Raw genomic sequence first — 22001 nt, 5'->3', positions numbered from 1 at the left:
ATGTCCCTCTGCTGTTGAAGAAAAAACTAGAGGCCTCAAAGGATCTGTAGTCCGTTTGTCTCCAGCATACCTGCTGAGGTTGCAGAGCTTGTGGTACATCAGGCTACTTCTGCCTACTATCAAGACCTGTTGGAGGGTGGTATGGCTCCTGAGGCCTTTCAGACTGCTAACAAGTGTGAGGAATCGCATCTCATTTCTGAAAGACTGCACGGTGTCCCTCAAATTTTAGTTAGTGAAGAGATCCGAGGCTGACTAATAGAATTCAGGGTGCTGAACCTCCATGCCTCATCCTGGCGGATGTCACTTGTAAAAATTAAAAAAAAAAAAGATTAGGCATCTGGCCTCCAGCAACTAGGAAGGAGGAGTGGATAGACTTCTCAGAGATTGTTCAAAGCTGTTATGTCTTTGAAACCTCCTTCCCTTAGATGTTCTTCGTGTTTCACTGTTGCAGTCATTACATTTGGGTAATCTGCTGGCAGGTTGCCCTCAGTCGGCCTGATTAACAAAGTCTTGGGTCCTGCGTTGGTTGCTGTCCCTTCTTCAATGACGTCAGGGGTATAAAACATGCAGCCGACGCCATTACATCAGTCTTTCTTGCCGCGCGGTGTCCGAAGCAGAAGCAGTTCGCAACTGCTGGTCAGCAGACTCCTGAAATTTTCATTTTCGAGTTTCAGAACCGAAGTCTTCAACTAAAAGCTAAGTACCCCGTTGGGGTAACTTTTTCTTGCTCCTTACTGATGTCAGTAAAAGTTAATTGTATTACTTGTGGGAAGCAAATACCTCATAAGGGTTTTCATTTGTACTGCCTTGCTTAGGCCCTGACTACGACGTACCTTGCTGTCGGTTGTTGTGCTTTATTTAATCAGCGCACTGTCCGTCGTCGATACATTTCTGCTGCTAAATATTTTGGTTCTCGCTTTAATTATCCAGAAATTACGTCTGTTAGCCATCCGACTACCGGAATACCGGAAAAACACAAAGGAAAAGACAGGCCATTGAGGTCCAAAACTGACTGATGCTTCTCCTAAGCCAGTCGCAAGTTCACTGGTACTCAGTGAGGCGCTTTCGCAGCCCCTGATACCCGCTATTTCTGATTCGCAGGCCTCTACTGAGACCCATTCGGAGTCCGGTATGCCGCGAGATGCTTCATCTATGGAACCCGCGGATGTCTCTACCTTGGATGGGTCTGGAGCCGCTGTGCAGGCACCGGCTTCTGAGGGTGTATTCAGGCCTACAGATTTGTATATTAAACAGACACCACCTTCAATATTAAGGTCAAAATCTCGATCTTTGTCTAAAAAACCGACGCCCAGGCCACATGTTCAGGCCCCCATGCCTAAAAAAACAAATTATCAAAATGGTTGAAGATTTAATTACTCTAATCAGGGGTAGTCAACCCTCCCCTTCTAAGAAGCCTAGGGCTGAATTTGACTATGATTCTCCTGAACAGGACTCTTTCTTCTGACTCTTCTAATGAACAGGATTTGTCCATGCCTACTTATGAGGAAACTGATGCAGAGGATTCCATTCATTCTGTTTCTCCCCCTGAGGATTTTTCTTTTGGGGAAACTTTACATACCTTACGGGAGCATTTCCACTGGGAAAGTCAGGATTTTTCTGAATCCAAAAAGCGGCTTAGGGATTTCCTTCTTCCTCAGCATAGGCCTTTGGCTGTACCTCCTGTACTAGACATTGTTGATATCTGAATCCAGTATGGCCCCTGATTCCCTGCCTCCGGCCCCTTGTAAGCCAGACAGATACTACAGGGTTCCTGACTCCCACAAATTCCTTTTTAAAAATTGTGTTGTGGACCCTGAAACAATTTCTTAGGGGCCCAAGGGCATTAAGGCTTCTACGGCTAAAAATCCTACCCCTTCTGATGGACTCCAGGACGCTGGATAGATGGGGTAAAAAGGTTTATACTTCTGCAACCTTGGTAAGCAGGGCTTTAAACTGTCAATTCCATATGCTAAAATATCAGCAGCATATCATGGGATTGCTAAAACATAAAATGATGATTTCTGACTGTGGAAAATAAGGATTTACAGGATTTATTTCATTCAGCTGAACAAGTTGGAAAACATAGTTTGCAATGTGGTTTTGATTCTTTGGTGGCCTCTTGCAATGCTGCTGTTACTGGGTCTGTGCTTAGAAGGCGGCTTAAGGAGCAATCTCTGCCTGATGCTCCTTTGCAGCAGGACAGTCTGTGGCAATAAGGCTGAAGAAGTTCTAAAAAAGATGGAAGATAAAGCTAAGTCTCTATGCAAACTGTGAAAGATTTCTTACAAGTACAACCTCCAAGATTTAGTAGGCACTGGCCTACTAAGAACTGGTCCTTTCCAGTTCCTTCCAGAGTCACTCAAGCCAAACCCAGACATTTCAAAAGCACCAGGTTTCAGTCCCAAGGGACTTTGAGAACTAAGCAGTGGGGTGCCTCTGCTTCCAAATCTGGAAATAAGACATCTCACTATGGTAAACAGTCTCACTGACTTCCCTTTACAATTGCCAAGCACTTACCTCTTAGCCGCCCCTTTGGGGGGAAAACTGGCTGCTCTTTCAAAAAACTGGCAACTTATAACCCAGGACAAATGGGTTTTAAATAGTGTCCCAGGGATAAAGATTTCATTTCCACACGTTGCCAACTCCTAACGGATGTCCAGATCTGCCCCCAAATCAGTGGGCCAGAGGCTCAGAAACAAGTACTCCCCCCCCCCCCCCCCCCAAACATGGGGACAGTTCAGCTAGTACCAGAAGAGGAAAAGGGACAAGGTTTCTATTCCGGACTTTTCCTGGTACCCAGAAAAGACAAATCATGGCGTCCAATTCTGGACCTGTCTACTCTGAACACATTTCTGGACATTCCAAAGATGCTGACTCTTCACCAGTTACTTCCTATGCTAGGCAAAGATGCCTGGTTGGCAACTCTAGATTTAAGAGGCTTACCTGCATATCCCAGTCAGGGAATCTTGCAGAAGATACCTCCGCTTCAAAGCAGGCTACTTGCATTATCAGTTCTCTGCACTGCCCTTTGGCTTATCTACTGCGCCCAGGATATTTACAAAGTGCCTGGCATCAGTAATTGCATTTTGCAGGCAAATAAATATTCAAATATATCCATACCTGGACGATTGTCTAATTCAGGCAGAAAGCAAGGCCATTCTTCTAAAACACCTGGCGTTTGTAAAAAGGTTTCTAACTTGTCTGTGGTACACCATAAACGAAAAGAAATCACAACTGGTGCCCTCTCAAAAAATTACATTTCTGGGTGCAAGCTTGAATACAACTGCCCAGATGGCTTTCCTTATGCCAGAAAAGCAACTTCATTTGGTGACTTACTTCAAACAGGTGGCCACAAAAACCCTGCTATCTGCAAGGCAAATACTGCAAGCCTTGAGGTTCATGGCCTCCTGCATTCTTCTGATTCCATATGCAAGACTGCATATGAGGAAACTTCAGTGGTACTTAAAACGTTTATGGAGTCAACATTGTCACAGCCTGGAAACAATGATTTCTATCATTCCTTGCCTTCAGCTAAAGTTCTTATGGTGGGCAGAGGCCTGCCACCAAAACAAAGGGACTGACATTCACACCACCCCCTGCTGCCCAAACCCTAACTACAGACTCATCAGACTATGCATGGGGGGCTCATCTGGCAGCTAAGTGCATTCAGGGCAAATGGAGCCCAAATCAAATGCACCTTCATATCAATCAGAAAGAAATGCTAACTGTACAGAATGCTGTGATAGTCTTCAAGGACCATCTTCATCCAGGACAACTTATGGTAAAGACGGACAACACCACAGATATGTGGTACATAAACAAGCAGGGAGGGTACACATTCCTACCCCCTCTGCAGACTAGCCATGGCATTGTGGAACACGGCCTTGAGCTGTCCAAGTACAAGCTCAGTTCCTGCCAGGAAAGCTGAATATTTTGGCAGACTAGCTAAGCAGAAATCTCATGGACCCACACGAATGGAAACTGGAACCACGGGTTTTCAACATGTTGACATGCAAATAGGGGAGCCCAAATATAGATCTTTTTGCCTCACCCCAGAACTACCAGTTGGACAAATTTTGCACAAAAACTCCTCACAAAAAGGCTGGAAAGTGGATGCTCTGTCCTTCTGCTGAGAAAACCAGTCACTCTATACCTTTCCTACTCTGCTCTCCAAAGTTCTACTAAAAGTCAAACAGGACAAACCAAAAATGATTTTGATTGTTCCAGACTGGCCTCGCCAACACTGGTACCCACTCCTACGCAGTCTCTCACAAATTTCTCCATGGCATCTGCCTCAGATACCTTCCTTACTGTCTCAGCAGAAAACCAAATTTTGCACCCTCAGCTCCAAACAAACATTGAATCTTGCAGCTTGGCTAATCACTTAAATTTCCCCCTTGGGCATCCCTCAGCAAACTTGTGATGGATGTCATTTGGAGGCAAGAAGACCTAGTACTAGAAAATCTTATGCTGACAAATTGAAAAGATTCTGTGCCTAGAATCAGTCTCAAGGGATAAGCACAGCAGTGCCCAATTTACGTCAGATTTTGCAATACTTAACTGAGATGCTTCACAAGGGCCTGTCTTTTTCTTCCATAAAAATCCATGCCTCAGCCATTTCAGCTCATTACAACACAGAATCCCCCCCCCCCCCCTCTTCTCTCATCCTCTGCTAAAGCAGTATCTCAGAGGGGCCAAAAACTTGAGGCCACCCAGGAAAGCTCCACCCCCTGCCTGGGACCTTAACTTTGTATTGGAGAAACTCACTCTCCCTCCTTTCGAGCCAGCTGCTACTGCAGACTTAAAATTTATTTCCTGGAAAATAGCCTTCCTTTTAGCAATCACTTTGGTTAGAAGAATTTCTGAATTACAGGCCCTTATGGCAGTGGAGTCTTTCATGAGGACAGGGTGTTACTCAGGACAATCCATCCTTCATGCCCAAGGTGATATCCAGTGTGGCTCTTAATCAGTCCATTCAATTGCCAACTTTCTTTCCAAATCCACAGAACAAGGGGGAGCGGATTCTGCCTTCTCTGGATGTACACAGACAACTTAGATTTTACTTGGACAGGACTAAATATCGAAGAAAATCTGAACTGCTGGTAACATTTGCTGCGGGGGCAGAGGGAAAGGCTATTTCAAAGCAAACCATTTCCAAATGGCTAAGCCATTGTATTAATTTCCGCTATAAGCACCATGGAAAACCTATCCCCCAGAGGATCAGATCTCATTCCACCAGGGCTGCATCTTCTTCTACAACCTTTCTCAGAGGTTTTCCTACCAGGGATATTCTAGAAGCTGCTACCCGGAGTTCAGTTCATACTTTCACCAAGCATCAGCATTTACCAATTTTCTCTAAATCCAGAGCTGGCTTTGCCACTGCTGTTTTGCAGGGCCTTATAGCAGGTCCTAATGCTGTATAAATCCATCCTCCCAACCATAGCTTTGGGAATCTACCCAAATGTAATGACTGTAGCAGTGAAACACGAACATAGTACAGTTGTGTGCACTTGTCATAAATGTAGATGTTCAAGTGTATTCACTGTTGCAGTCCTGGTTACCCTCCCCTCCAGCTCCCTGTTTTTTCTGTTACTATGCCTCTACTTTCCTTTATTACACTTAAAAGCCTTTTTTGGTGTATTTGCTTTTGTTTGGAGGTATATTTTTGTGTTTTAAATTATTTATATATATTTTGCTCCCCATTTGGGGGGCACCTGACATCTGGGGCAAGAAAAACTAATGTAATGGCGTTGGCTGCATGTTTTATACCCCCTGAAAACCTGACGTCATGGAATAAGGGGCAGCAACCGACGCAGGACCCAAGACCTTGTTAATCAGGCCAACTGAGGGCAACCTGCCAGCAGATTACCCAAATGTAATGACTGCAACAGTGAATACACTCAACATCTACATTTATGGTAAATGTACACAAATGTACTTTCTCCACAACTGCATGCTGCTCCTCAAAAACCTACCTTGGTTTCCTCCTCTACTGATGAGGAACAGGACTGTGAGTCTGACCATTCTCTGGATTATTCCTCTGAGCTGCATTCTCCAAGACACATCTCTTTAGACTAAGATTCCTGTATTGAGGAAGCTTCCTCTGGGGAGGCTATACAGAACATGATGAAACACTTGGAATGGCAATCCACGCAGATATCTGATCAGAAGTGTGATTGCACCCTCTTGGAGATGGGTACCCCTGCCTCTTCAGTCCAGCCTGTCCTTGAGGCTTTCCCTGATATCTTCCACTCCACCTTTTCTGCATCCAATTCTCAAACAATCTCTTAAGAGACCAGACACATTTTTCAGGGTGCCTGATAGCCTAAAATATTTCTACAAGAACCCAGTGGAAGACTCTTCTGCAGTATCTCTTCAGATCAGGCCTCTAAGCTTTTGCCCAGTGCAAATGCCATACCTACTGATAAAAGTAGTAGAGCTGTGGATAGATTAGGAAATAAGATTTTCACTTCTGCTGCCTTTGCCGTTACGGCAATTACCAGACTCTAATGACAAAATATTTAATCTCTGTCCTGTGTTAGTTATGTTGAACCCTCCTGCATCAAATGCAGAGCTTACTGTCATGGCCACTCAAATTTACAGACACAGCATTAAGTGCAGTTATGATGTGCTGCGTCTAGGGCAGCTGCAACTGTATATGCTCTCATATATACATGGCTCCTCAGTCAGCCTATACCTGAGTATCTCTGATCTAAAATTCTAGATTCTCCCTTGGACAGAGACTTACTTTTTAGTCCTCAGGCTGACAGTCTGTTCAAAACTCTCCAAGATCAAGGTAAGACCTTGAAAGAGAAAGATCCTGCTCTTGTCATTTCCCAGATGCCATTTACTGCTTTGGGAGGCCCTCTGGTTGGCTTTTTCAGATTTCTCCAAAGGAGACACAGATCTAGCTGCGAGTGTGGTTTCCTTATATCTTTTGGTGGTTGTATCAGCTTTCTAGGTGCTAGAGAGAACCATTGCTTCTGTTAAGAGAGCATGTGCAGTGCCTTTATCAACCTCTGCTCCTCCCTTGGACCCTGTTTCAAGCTGTGCTGGTTCTGCTTTGGCATTCACAGGTCACAGTTGTCTTTTGCATTTCAGACTTCTTGTCCAGAAACCAACATCTCGCTGATGATTCGGAAGAGTCCTCTCCAAACCCCTGACAAAGAGGCCATGTAAGAGGAAATACTTTGTCTAATCTTAGAGTTACCTACTTCAGATTCTGACTTTGGCGGGACTGCTGGGATCCTCCTCTATCCTCAGAGGATGCTTCCATTGGTGATGTGCTGGAATTGATGTGCCAACAAACTTGTAGAGATGGTAGTCTGGAGAGTGTGGCAAGAGCCTGACACATTTGAAGCAATCCCTTGCAAACCTTATAAAGTTGTATGTCCCGAAAAGGATAAGCCATTCTCGTCAGAGCGCCTTCTCAGTTGACTTTATCATTGTGGTGGCTACCAAATAGGAGTTGTTTTGAGGACACCTTTTTAAATCTTACCAATAAGGGGCTGAGAATGATTGATAGATTTGAGAACCTGGTGTATGCTTTGTGCAGTTTCACCCTATGTGCACTGAAAAATGCCACTCCATATGAATGGACTCCACAGATTTAGCACAACAGGTGATAAGTTGTCTATCTCGCCTTCATTCTTGCTGGCCATCGGCCATCTTCAAATGCTCGAGAGCTGCTTACTTGCTCGAGGCCCCCCTATATCCCATGATGCCTGGCACTAGATACCCAGATCTCATTTGCCGCTTCTGCTGCGAGGTTGCTTTTGCTGGCTCAGGTCATATTTTTCTATTTTTATTGTTAGCTTATATAAAATTTTGTATTGTAGTTAGTGTTTTAGAATAGTTATAGTAGTTCTAGTAGTCTAGTTATCTATTTATAATTTAGTCTCCTTTCCCTTGGAAACTCGTTTTTTGTTAGGGAGTTTTCCCCTCCCCCCTCCCACTTTTGTTTTCTTCAAGGTAGCCGTTTTTAGTTAGAGGCTAATCCTTCTTCAGTATTTATATAGTAGTTTTTTTATTAGAAATTGTTGTATATCAGTAGGTTTATTTACTATTTTCTTAGATATATAGTGTGTGTGTGCTGTTAGGGTTTGGTAACTTGTGTTGAGTGCGTGTTTTTTTACTGGTTACCTACTTTCCTTTTGTTGCTTTTTTTCTGCGATTGATATTTCCTTTTACAGGAATGTCTAAAGATACAGAAGTATCTGGATTCAAGAAGTGTGACTCATGCTGTCAGATGATGTCACTGACAGATGGTCACACTTCGTGTCTACTGTTTGGGTGCCCTACACCTGCAGGACTCTTGTTCGGTGTGCCATGCCTTTAGTCCAAGAGTCCTGCAGGAGCGTAGGTATAAGCTAATCCTTAGGGGTTTGCTAAAACCTGAAGGCCCAGCCAGTGAAACTCTCTAAGCCAACGAAGCCGTCGGCTCCCAGTTCGGAGCTGTCGTCGGGTGTGGCATCTGCTTCAACTTCTGCTCCGGCTGGAACCGAAGTACCTATCTCCCAGTCGGCCCAGACTCTGGTGTTGGAACCGTCAGGGAGCCGAAAATGCTCTAGATCTCCATCCCTAGAGTCGATACACTCAGCTCCGCGGTCGCCTGTGTTAGTCTGGCCGAAGTCACCGATCCCACTCTTCTCTGTCTTCTAGACTATCTGACCACGATGTGGAGAGAGTGGTGAGCAGGCTTCTAATATTGCAGGCCCTGGCTAAAATGTTATCCAGCCCCCCCTCATCAGGGTTTGGCTCCGCCCATCTCTGCAGTAGTTCCTCCTTCAACTCACCCCTTGAGTTAGGAGCTGGAGCTTGTTGGGGTTCTGATCGTGGAACCGTCGGCGCCGATACCCTTTCAGTTCCGTCGTCTGCTCCGATCGCTTCCATGGCGCCGTCCTTGGAGGGATCTGGGTGCCGGGACTCCCTCGTCTGCTCCGAGGGGGCGAGTGGCATCGGACCCTTGTCCGACCCCATTCTCCCTCTCGGAGCTTCGGCGCAGGTGAGTTTGGCTCCTACATTGGCTTCGGAGCCGTCTCTCTCGGTGCTGGGAAGGATTCTGGTCTCTTCGGAGCCGGAGCCTTCTCCGCTATCGGGAAGAGGCGCCTTCGAGGTCATGAGGAGTGTGCTGGCCTCTGAGTCAGCCCCACGTTCAGCCTCATCGGCTCCTCCCCCCATGGTGCCTGCGTCTGCCCCTCCTCCAGACCCCAAGCGTAGGGAACAAGCGCTCCAGGGGCACCCCATTGGGTGCATCTTCCTCTTCCAAGGCCTTCCCTGATCATTCAGAGGAGCCCCCTCGAAAGAGGAAATGCAAGAGGAAACATGTTGACTCCCCTGAGTCTGTCACTTCAGATACCGACTTAGAGGATTCAGAAGGGTCCCCGAGATCCCCCTCTAAAGATGTCTTTCTCAGACATCCTTGAGATACTTGGGCAGAGGTGGAACTGGACTACCCTTAACCCTTCCGAGGATGAGTCTGTATTCCTGGACGCGTTTGGCTCCCGACCCTCCACCTCCTGGGTGTCTCCGCCTTTCGATCCACTGATGTCGGTAGTGGCTCGGAAGGTGTGGTCAGCCCCAGACACACTGGAACCAACCCCCCGAAGACCCACAAAATTTATTACTGCACCACAGGACAAGCAATTTCTGACAAAGGGTGTTCCCATTGATGCCATGGTGGTAGCAGCGGCCACAAAAAAGGAGTTGGCTGAAACTTAGTCTGTCCATCCCCCTAATAAGGAGTCTAGGACGATGGACAGATATGGTAAGTGGATGTTTTCCTCAGCGACCTTCTCCATGAGGTCGCTGAACTACTTGTGCCACTTTACCCGCCTTCAAAGGGATCTCCTTAAAGAGCTAGAAGATACCCTTCAAGATCCATCAGCTGCGGGGGCCCAGGCTAAGGTTGCCTCCCAGCTGACGACTCTTAATTCGGTAATAAACTCCTCCATGCAGCTCATCTGTTATGCAGCCGATGGTGCGAGTAGGGCCGCAGGCACAGGCGTTGCCTTGAGGAGGCATGCTTGGATGCGGTTATGTAACTTTGCGGAATTCTTCAGGGCGTCTTTCACCAACACCCCCTTTGATGGTTCTGCTCTTTTTGGACCACAGGTGAAGGATACCCTTACCAGGTGTGAGCAGGAAGGCAAGACTGTCTGCTGTGGGAGTCCGTTTTTCCACTCTTTCTAGACCGTATCCCAAAGGTCAGAAGAGTGGGAAGATGTGGTTCCGGAAACCCCAGGGAGCAGTGCCTGACGCACGTGGTGAGTTTCCTTCCAGGGGCAGAGGAGGGAACAATAGATGCCGCCCTCGGGGCAGAAGGGGTCCGCAAAATCAGGGCAACAGAGAATCTTTCTCTGACAAGCCCTTCTAGCTTCCCTGAGGTGCTGTCCACCTTCAGAGGCAGTCAGAGGAAGATTATCGCTGTACCCAAAAGCCTGGCAAAGTATAACACAAGACAAATGGGTACTGTCTATCATATCCAAAGGCTACAAAATCCCCTTCTTTTGCACCCCCTACATTCCCAACAGATCCCTTCCAGATGTTCCACCCAATCTAAGGGATCAAGCAATTCAAGAAATATCAAAACTGCTAAGAAAAAGAGCCGTCCAGCCAGTCCCAGCAGACCAGCAAGGATCCGGAATTTACTCAAGGTTCTTTTTGGTACCAAAAAAGACACGGGACTGGAGACCCATTCTGGATCTCAGCAGACTAAACAGGTCTGTTCAAAGAACGAAGTTCCGGATGGTCACGCTGCAGTCCATTTTACCCTTTCTGGGTCAGGACAATTGGATGTGCTCCATAGATCTTCAGGATGCGTACTACCATATCAAAATGGACAGACGCTCCAGAAGATTCCTCCGCTTCCGGCTGGGAGCCAGTCATTATCAGTTCAGAGCTCTGCCCTTTGGTCTCACCACAGTCCCCAGGGTGTTCACCAAATGTTTGGCAGTAGTTACCGCTCACCTGAGACGGCAAGGATTCCAGGTGTTTCCATATCTAGACGACTGGCTCCTTACTGCTACCACCAGACATCACCTGTTGCGAGCCAGAGACTGCACCATCCAAACTTGCTCCAAACTAGGTATCACAATAAATTTTGAAAAGTCTGCATTGTCGCAAACTTAAATACAAAGGACAGACTTCCATTAGACAGAGTGTTAGACATTCGCCGACATGTGCAGGTCTTATTAGGATGCAAAAGAATTCAGGCCAGATTCGTCCTAAAAACCTTGGGTCTCATGGCAGCGGCTATCATACTAGTCCCCCTTGCTCGTTTTCATATGAGGATTCTTCAGTGGATGCTGCTCACCCAATGGTCTTTCCAGCAACTTCCAATGTCTCACATGATAATGATCACACAGACATGCAAAAACCAGCTTGCTTGGTGGGTGGTTTCGCCATCAGTACCCCAGGGCAGACCATTTGCACTTCCTCCTCCAGTGGCTACGGTGACCACAGATGCCTCCCTGATCGGGTGGGGGGGCATTTTCAGGGCAGAACAATCCAAGGCACCTGGCAGCCTCACGAGTACCATCTGCATATCAGTGTCTTGGAGATGAGGGCTGTGCTTTTGGCGTTGCAAGCTCTTCAGAACTTTCTTCCCACCGGGACCATTGCAATTCAAACAGACAATATGTCAGTAGTGTGGTACATCAACAAGCAGGGCAGAATCAGGTCCTACCCCCTATGTCGTGAAGCACTCAGACTCTGGCAGTGGGCGATCTCTTCCCAACAGTTTCTGATAGCAGCGCACATCCCTGGGAAGTCCAATGTTATAGTGGACAGGCTGAGCAGAGCAATTCTCATGCCTCACGAGTGGTCTCTCAACCAGACAGTGGCGGACCAAATCTTCCGCAAATGGGGTCAGCCTCGCTGTGACCTTTTTGCCACCCCCTTCAACAGCAAGTGCAACAATTTCTTCTCTCTCCTCCCTCTTCCCGGACACTCCCCCAGAGATGCTCTAGTTCACGATTGGACCCTATTCCGTCCATTTCCCCTGATTCCCAAACTAATACAGAAGGCTACCACATTGGGATGCAAGATGATCCTCATTGCCCCTTACTGGCCTCGACAAATTTGGTTCCCGTTCCTGCATCATCACCTTCTGGAGCAACCCTGGACCCAGTTCCAGACCTCCTGATCCATCAATCGGGTGGGCTGCACCAATCCCTTCAATCTCTCCAGCTCACTGCTTGGTTGCTCCACTTCCGACCTTAGCCAGGCTTCTGAACATCTACCACTCGGTGCGTGAAATCATCTTATCGCATAAGTCTATCACTAGAAAGACTTATGCTAGTAAGTGGAAACGTTTCTCTTTCTGGGCAGAGGCTAGAAATATAGATCCCGTTTCAGCCCCTGTGCACAATATTTTGGATTTTTTTAGCGGAACTTTTTCATGCTGGATCATCTTCTGCCACGATTAGAGTTCAGTTAGCTGCAATTTCAAACTTTCATACAGGCCTATCAGATACTAGTATTATGTCCCATAAGCTTTGTAAAGCTGTTCTCAAAGGGATTACTTTACTCAGGCCCCCACTGAGAGATCCCCCACCTCCGTGGGATCTAAATTTGATTTTAGCTTCCCTGATATTGCCCCTATTTGAACCTGCAGCTTCTTGTTCTTTGAAGTTTCTTTCTTGGAAAACCCTTCTTCTGGTTGCAATTACTTCAGCCAGAAGAGTTTCTGAACTTCAGGCTCTCTGTGTTCGCCCTCCTTATCTAGTTTTCCACAATGACAGAGTTTCTCTCGGGACTAATCCTTCCTTCCTTCCAAAGGTTTCTTCTGAGAATAATTTGAATCAGTCTATTGATCTCCCTGCGTTTTTTTCAAATTATTCCAACAAGGCGGAGTACAAATTGCATCAGTTGGATGTTCATAGACAGTTACGTTTTCACTTGCATAGAACTAAGCAAATCAGAAAATCAGACCAGCTGTTGCTGTCCTAAGCTGAGGGTAGACAAGGTCTACCAGTGCCGAAAGTAACTTTATCTAGGTGGTTGACGTCTATTATTACATTGATATATCAGCTAAGAAATAAAGAGCTTCCTGCTAAACCAAAAGGTCACTCCACTAGAGCTCTAGCTACTTCAGTGGCTTTTCAGGCAAGATTGCCAATGGAAACTATTTGTGCAGCAGCTACATGGGCCAATCCTCATACCTTCATTTCACATTATAAGCTGGACGCGGCCTCCAGGAGCAGAGCTGATTTTGGTTCCACTGTTCTGAAGAGTCTGTTCAGATGAGCCACCCAGGATTGAGGTGCTAGGGACGCTGTCCCAACCAGCAAGAATGAAGGCGAGATAGACAATTTAACATTAAGAAGTTATGTAACTACCGTAACGTTCCATGTTAGTTGTCTTCTTCTCGCCTACTTTCTCCACCCTCCATCCCCCTTATCCTAGTAGACTGAGAAGAGTTCCTTATGTTTTTTTCCACTGGCTGAGTCTTCTCTGGTTATTCCTTTCTGACTAGTAGTCTCTCCAGTAGGATTTATGCATTCTAGGATAGGATTCCTGTATTATTATGTCTGCAGTTAGACTTACCAAACAAGATCTGGGTATCTAGTGCCAGGCATCATGGGATATAGGGGGGCTTCGAGTCAGTAAGCAGCTCTCTAGCTTTTGAAGATGGCCGAGTCGGAGCAGAGGATTGGCTCCGAACCCAACCAGCAAGAAAGAAGGCGAGAAGAAGACAACTAACATGGAACGTTATGGAAGGTACATAACTTATTAGCTGCTGTTCAGAAACTAATGATTGTAGACGCTCTGTAGCAGCTTCAAGCTGCACTGATGACTTCACTATTACCTCTTCATGTGGCAGCTGGAGTGGCAAGAGCAGCTTGCAGAGGCATAACTGTTCCATGCAATGCATGGCTGTGTTTGACTTTGTAGACAGCTTTAAAGCATCCTTTATAAATGCTGCATAAACGTGATTTGCCTTGTTTGGAATTGCTATCAAAGAAAATAAAAGCGTAAGAATGCAAGACCTTGCCTGCCATAGGAGCCAAGTTCAGGGTCCCACCAGGCCCTCTTAATAGGCACCAAAAAGGCCCCTCTTTCTCTGGTTTTACATATCAAAGTTCCAGTTTGACTTGCCTGATAGAGGTGGCCCCTGTAATGGATGGAGCTCCAATGGCCAAGGGGGCCCACAGAACTAGGAGCATTAGAACATCGAAGTTTCAAAACTTCAAATGTTCTAATATCGACCCCCTATTCAGCGAAAGCTGAAAACATAGAACATACAGAACAGCAATTTTTTTTCCAAAACACACACACACACACACACACACACACACACACACACACACACACAACACAAGCACACCAAACAAACAGCAATCCACACACACCTAAAATCCTACACACAACCCTACACTAAGCTATACATACACCACTAACTATCCACTTACCTTAACCCAAACCCCCTAACCCTAAGGTCTGTCACTATCGCACACTCACCTCACCTGCGCCCTAACCTGCCCTAACCCTCATGTCCACACAATTGCACACATACCTAACCCGCGCTCAATCGCGCACTTACTGAACCCGACCCGTAACTTTCCACAACAGCACTAAAAATACTGAGGCAACAGAAACGGACAACTGAATTCTTTCCCTAGGAAAAAATTTGGTTTTCTGTAGCTTTGATATTTTCAGCTTTCACAGAATAGGGGTCAATGTTAGAACATTCAAAGTTTTGAAACTTCAATGTTCTAATATAGACCTTAGTATTATGGTCCCTTTTCTAGCCAAAGACCACAGAACCCCTGAATGTCTGCCTACCACTGCTCTCTGGGGGCAGTTGCAGGGGCAAATCTCCCTCAACCCAGACTTGTGGCTCTGCATCACATGAGACAAAAAGGGGGACAATACCCAGAGGCTTTTTTTTTTTTAAACTGCCACAAACACAATTTCTGTTGCCAGATGTCCCACCCAACCAGACAAGGTCCACCTTAAGAGTTTTTGGCTCTACTAGAAAAAGGGCCATCCAAGTGGTTCCACTAGACCAGAAAAAGTCACAATTTTAATCAGTTATGTTTGGTTCTAAATAAGTGTAAGGATCTTGGGTCTGTTTTGGACTTCTATGTCAAACGCCATTTATTTAAAAAAAAAAAAAAAAGTGTTTAGAATGGTCACAGTGCAGCCTATTCTGCCATTCCTGTGGGAGAACGAATGGATGCGCTCATTAGATATCCAAGAAGCTTACCTGTACATCGAGGGAGTCCAGGGGATATACTTCTGAATAGGTGGCAGTCACTATCAATTTAGAGTGCTGTTATTTGGGCCCACCACACATCATGGTGTTCTCCAAATGTATGACAGTTGCTTCTCATCTTTGACTTCAGGGTATTAAGATACTTGGATGGCTGCATCCTAGTCACTTTCTTGATGGGAATCTCTCAAGAAAACCAGGGACTACCTGTGCTACATCTTTGCAATTTCTTGGGCATTTGTCAACCTTCAAAAGTCAGACTTAGACCCATCTCAACAACTGATCATCTTGGGATGTCAGACACCACAATCTCCTTTGTTTGCTTTCCTCAATAACTTTTACATTCAGCAGTGGAAACCTTACCTCAAAACAGTCGACTCGTGGGCCCATCTAGTACTCTGTTCTAGGTCTCATGATTTCAGTATTAATTATGGTTTTCTTGATACCACATGAGAATGCTGTAGTGGCTGTTGCAAGCTTAATGTCAACAATTTCAGCACCCTCTCTCCAAGACCTCATTTCTCAGTCCTGCAGGAATCACTTGCAGTTGTGGCTCACATTGCCACTGCTTCATAAAGAGACATTTTTTGCATTACCCTCTCCATGACAACAGATGCTTTCTTCCTGGGGTGGGGCATTACACTGGGAGTATGGTCTAAGCTCTTTGGACAGAGAATGAGGCCAAGATTCAAATCAGTGTCTTGGAATTGGACAGTCCTCTTGTGTTGCAGGAACTTCAGGACTGCCTTCCACAAGGTGTGATTTCCATCCAGACAGGCAGTGACTTTCCAGTGTATTAAACACTGGAGAACTAGATCCTGCCTCTTATGTTGTATGGCCATGAGACTATGGCAGTGGATGATGGCCTCACACCATTTTCTATTGGCAGCACACATTCCTGGGAAAGCAATTTTTCTAGTGAACAGGCTGAGCAGGAATCTTTTGGAGCTTTATAATTTGTCCCTTAATTCAGCAGTTGCCCAACAGATATTCAGCTGCTGGGACAAGCCATGCTGGAGTCTGTTTGCTACCCAAGCCAACACAGTGTGCAGCAAATTCATGCCATGTTTCCCCCTTTAGGGCAGATACCCAGGGATGCTTAGTCTGAGCATTTTCCAACCAAGATTCCTACAGAAATCTCTGCAGTGCAACTGTCATCCTTGTCCATTATTGGCCAAACCAGATTTGGTTCCCCTCTTGAAGCCTCACCTGAGGGAGTCCCCTTGGATCCTAGATCTTTTCTCATATCTCACTCTTTGGGGAACCTCACTTGACCCTTCCAAACCTGAGACTAATGTGGTTTCTAAATTTCTGTTGATGGCGCGAGAGTCTTCTCTTCCCCACGGAGGAGTTCATCCTAACTGCTTCTTACAGCATCCTGGTAGACTGCTTCTATCACAGTAAGGGAAAGAGATTTGTAGCGTTGGTCACCAGTCTAAATGTTAACCTAGTTTCGGTCCCTATCTCAGATGTTTTGCATTTTGTCTTCTGTTATCCAAGTGAGTTCTAGTTTACTTAGTGTTAAAGTTCAGTTAGGTGCAATTTCGTCCTTCCATATTGGATTTCAGGACTATTCCTTAGCTTCCCATAAAGTTATGCAGTGCTGTTCTCAAAGGCATTTTACTGCTTTGCACCCCCCAAAAATTCAAAGATCCAGTCCCACCATGGCACCTGAATGCCATTTTGGAAGGTTTAACAGAACTTCTCTTTGAGCCTGTCACAACATCAGAATTACAATTTTGTGTCTTGGAAATCCATTTTTTTGGCAGCAATTACATCTGCTGGGAGAGTGTCAGTGATGCATACTTTCTTTGGTTTCTCCTTGCATTGTTTTTCACAAGGACAGGGTAACCTTGAGAACTAATCCTTCCTCTGTTCCTATAGCTGCTTTTGAACATAATTGGTCAACCTATTCATTTACCTGTATTTTTTCCTCGGTTATTAAAACAAAGGGGAATATCCTCTACATACCCCTAAATGTTCAAGGTTACTTTTACGTTCACAGGACTACTACTTTATAGAGGGATGAGCAGCTGTTCATTTCTCTTGCACAGAATAAGTTGGGCAGGAAGTGCCTAACGACACCCTTTCAAGATAGCTATCGAGTTGCTTTTCCTATGAACTGCAGTGTAAATATTTAGCAGGCAGACCCAGAGTCCACTCTACCAGAGCAATGGCTACTTCCACTGCCTTTTACAGAGTTCGCTGTCACTGACATCTGAGAGGCAGCTACTTGGTCTTCCATGCATACCTTAGTCAAGCACTATAAACTGGGCTGCATTTCCAGGGCTAGAACCCCTTTGTAGCTTCCACCCTGAAAGGGCTGTTGCCCATGACTCCACTCTAACATATACATAGCTAGCAGTTTTGGAGCAAACGTCAGATCAGGCAGAATGAAGAGGATATGAAAATGATGTACTTACCATAATGATGGATCTTTACATTCTAGTCCATGTGATATGACAAACTTCCCTCCTGCTCTCCCCCTTCCATCTTGCAGAACCTGAAGGATTGCCATCTTTGACTTGATCCAAAGCAATGCCAGTTCAGGCTTCTTTCATACAGGCATCAGATAAGATCTGAGGTAGTTCTAAATCTTCATTCACCCACCAAATAGAAACAAACTTTATCTTTTGTTTACAGACCGTTTAGTGCTGTCTTGTCAGGACTAAGGTGGGTAAGAGAATCATCCAACTTTTTGTGGCTTTCGCAAACAAGTTAGTCACGCTGTCAGCAAACAGACCATTTCAAAACTGGTTTCTAGCTGCATCACTGTTTGCTGCCATCAACATGGAAAACGGACCCCTGATTTAATATTAGTACTCCTACCAGAGCTACTGCTGCTACTAATGCTTTCTTGAATTCTTCCCATCGGAGAAATTTTGGAGGCTGCCACTTGGTCCTCTCTCCACAACTTTACTAAACTCTACAAGTTACCTTTTCTAGAATTAGAGTTGGGCTTGTCTCTGCAGTTTTGCATGGCATTTTAACCTCAGCATGATTTCTTTCCAACCTCCCCCTCTTATGAGAATTTTATATTGTTAGTATGCAACAATGACTGGCATGGTATAGTTGCTTTTATACCATAAATGTAGATGAAGTGTCTCCATTGTTGCGTAGGTCTGCCCTCACTGTTTTCTTTCTGATCTTCTCCTTGGGGTGGGCACCCCCCCATCTGTTTCTCCTTCCAGTTGTGCCCACCCCGTATAAAGACCTGAGTGAGGGTGCTGGCTGACTACCCTTGTACTCGATATCCTGACAGGATCTGGACATCTGCCAGCCCAGGAGAAGGGTTTTAAGTCTCTGGTATTCAGGTCAGCCAAAGGCTACAACAGCAAGGATAACCCATGATGTTAAGTTGTCAATCTCGCCTTCATTCTTGCTGGATGGGTTCGGAGCCGATCCTCGGCTCCGACTTGGCACTTGCTTTAGCTCGAGAACTCCTTTTACCAGCTCGAGGCAACCCTATATCCCATGATGCAAGGCGGAACTACCTCAGATCTCGTTTGCGGCTTAGCGAAAGAGGTCTCCTTTGCCAGCTGAGGTAAGTTTTTTCTTGTTAAAGAAGAAAAAGTTTAGTTAGGGGTTTATTTTTTCCCTTTAGTGTTAGATTAGCCTGTACTTAGTTACAGCCCACCCTATTCCCTTCCTTTTAAACTTTTAAAGTAGTTTTTCAGTTTAAAGTTTTAGTCAGGCCTAGTTCCCCAAGTTATTCCCTTCCTGTGTGTCTGTGTAGGGATTAAGTTGTGTGTCTGTGGGGACTGTTTGTGTCTATCCTTTTTAGGATGTCTAGGGAAGGCAAGGTCTCAGGCTTCAAGAAGTGTGACCAGTGCTGTCAGAAAATGTCCCTGACAGACGGTCACACTTCTTGTGTGTATTGCCTGGGGCCTTTGCACCTGCAGGACTCCTGTGCATTGTGTCATGCTTTTAGCCAGAGAGTCCTGCAGGAAAGGAGGAACAAATTAATCCTCCGAGGTTTACTAAAACCTGAAGGTTCTCCTCCTAAGCCAGGGGCAGGAAAACCTCTTAAGCCACCGAAGGCTCAGGCTACAGTGTCCAAGCCTCCTCCGGTGGCTCCGGCTCCGTCGGAGCCGTTATCGGCTCCGGCTGGAGTCGTTACTTCTTCTGTTAGAGTAGTGGGTTCGGTGCCGGCCGGCTCCGATACCCTGACTACTGTGGCCTTGTCGGCTCCGGCTGGAGCCGACACTTTATCCAGCATCGGAGCCGAGAGATCCTCGGCTCCATCTGGGGTTCAAGGGACTTTGGCTCCGACCCGTAAGAGATCCCGGTCCCCTTCGATACTAAGTATTCACTCGGCTCCGGGGTCTCCTCTTTTGTCGGAGCGGAGCCGATCTCTGAGATCTTCCAGGCTGTCTGACCACTATTTGGAGAGGGTGGTAAGCAGGCTGTTGAAATCTCAGGCACTGGCCCAAATGCTCCATAGCCCGTCTCAACAGACTTCGGCTATAGCCCCGATTCTTGAGATTCCTCCTCCGACTCCACACCAGAGTTCGGAGCCAGAGCTTCTTGGGACAGCGACTGTTTCAATGCCGGAGCCAATACATCCTTTGGCTCCGTCATCTTCGGCTCCGATCTCCTCCTTGAGACCTTCCTTGGAGGGATCCGGTCGTCGGGTTTCCACTGTCGGCTCCGAGGGGGCTAGTGGCATCGGACCCTTGTCCGACCCCGCTCTCCCTCTCGGGGCTTCGGCTTTGGTAAGCTCGGCGCCGACATCGGCCTCGGAGCCTTCTCTCTCCTTGGAGCCGACCATTCCTGTTTCTTCGGAGCGGGTGTGTTCAGGTCTCCCGGGGAGAGGAGCCTTTGAGGTGATGAGGAGTGTCCTGGCCTCTGTGCCTGGTCAACGGTCTATCCCTCTAGCTCCTCCCTCATCAGTGCCTGCAGATGCCTCTTGCCAGCCTCTTGCTCTCAGGCCCAGGGATCCATCGCCCCAGGTTTCCCCACTGGGAATTTCCTCCTCTTCCGAGGTTTCTCCTGACCCTGCAGGGGAACCCCTCGGAAGAGGACGTGTAAGAGGAAACACACAGACTCCCCTGAGTCTACTACATCTGATACCGACTTAGATGAGTCTGAGGGTTCCCCACGGTCCCCCTCTGAGGATGTCTCATTTTCAGACATCCTTGAGCTCCTCAAACAGAGGGGGAATTGGCCCTCCATTGACCCCTCCGAGGATGAGTCGGTATACCTGGAGGCTTTTGGATCCCGAACCTCCACCTCCTGGGTGTCTCCGCCTTCGACCCACTCATGCAGGTAGTGGCTCGGAAGGCGTGGCTCCAGATTCTGTGGAACCTGTCCCCAGGAGACCATCCAAGTTCATCACGGCCCCTTCGGACAAACAGTTCCTGTCCAAAGGTGTCTCTGTGGATGCTATGGTGGTAGCGGCCACTAAGAAGGAACTGGCGGATCCTTCAGTACCTGTCCATCCTCCTAATAAGGATTCTTGGACCATGGACAGGTATGGAAAGCGGATGTTTTCTTCAGCGACCTTTGCTATCGCTCGCTGAATTACCTTTGTCACTTCACCAGGCTTCAACGAGATATTTTCAAGGAACTGGGAGAAGTAGTCCAGGATCCTTCGGCTGCTGGGGCTCAGGAAAAGATTGCCTCTCAGCTTGCTATCCTGAATTCTATATCTAACTCCTCCATGCGGCTCATATCTTATGCAGCCGATGGAGCGAGCAGGGCCGCAGGCACAGGTGTTGCTCTTAGACGCCAAGCCTGGATGCGGCTGTGTAATTTTGCGGACCCCTTTAAGGCGTCCTTCACCAACACCCCCTTTGACGGTTCGGCTTTGTTCGGACCTCAGGTGAAGGATACTTTGACCAGATGTGAACAGGATGGTAAAACTCTTTCTGCCGTTGGAGTCCAGTTTTCCACTCCTTCTAGACCATATCCCAAGGGACAGAAGGGGGGGAAGATGTGGTTCCGTAAAGCCCAAGGAGCTACACCGGACACACGTGGTCAGTTTACCCCCTGAGGCAGAGGGGTAACAATAATAGACGCCCTAGAGGCAGGGGTCCTCAGAACCAGGGCAACAGGGAGTCTCTTCCTGAGAAGCCCTTTCAGCATCCCTGAGGTGTTGCCCGACTGTCCACCCTTGGAGGCAGTCGGGGGAAGAATTTCGCTGTACCCAGTAGCCTGGCAATCCCTATCACAAGAGAAGTGGGTACAGTCGATCATATCCGAGGGTTACAAAATCCCCTTCGAAAGGTTTCCCGTACCTCTACAATCCCTTCCAGACATCTCACCCGGTCTAAGGGATTTGGCAAGACAGGAAGTTTCAAAACTCCTGGAAAAGAGAGCCATCCAAACAGTGCCGGCAGACCAAGTAGGATCCGGCTTCTACTCAAGATTCTTTTTGGTCCCCAAAAGGACGGGAGATTGGAGACCGATACTAGACCTAAGCAGACTAAACAAGTCTGTCAGAAAGGCAAGATTCCGGATGGTCACGCTGCAATCCATTCTGCCCTTTCTGGGCAAGGACAACTGGATGTGCTCTATAGACCTTCAAGATGCGTACTATCACATAAAGATTCACAGACGCTCCAGAAGGTTTCTCCGCTTTCGGCTGGGGGCCAGTCATTACCAATTCAGAGCACTGCCCTTTGGCCTCACTTCAGCCCCCAGAGTGTTCACCAAATGCATGGCAGTGGTCACAGCTCACCTGAGACGCCGAGGATTCCAGGTGTTTCCTTATTTGGACGACTGGCTCCTCTCCGCCACCTCCAAGCATCAGCTTCTTCGGTCCAGAGACTACACCCTACAG

The 22001-nt window shown here is 46.9% G+C and overlaps 1 protein-coding gene across 1 annotated transcript in view; it reads left to right on the top strand.

Annotated features, from left to right (window-relative positions):
• The window catches only part of RBBP6 (RB binding protein 6, ubiquitin ligase), a 2624906-nt gene that overhangs the window by 865684 nt on the left and 1737221 nt on the right, over nt 1-22001 (top strand). The gene's annotated exons all lie outside the window — the stretch shown is intronic.

Source organism: Protopterus annectens, chromosome 12.part0 (genome assembly GCF_019279795.1).
Source record: "Protopterus annectens isolate FY-2018-M chromosome 12.part0, PAN1.0, whole genome shotgun sequence".
NCBI classification, from domain to species: Eukaryota; Metazoa; Chordata; order Ceratodontiformes; family Protopteridae; genus Protopterus; species Protopterus annectens.
This window is presented reverse-complemented; position numbering and strand designations above follow the sequence as displayed.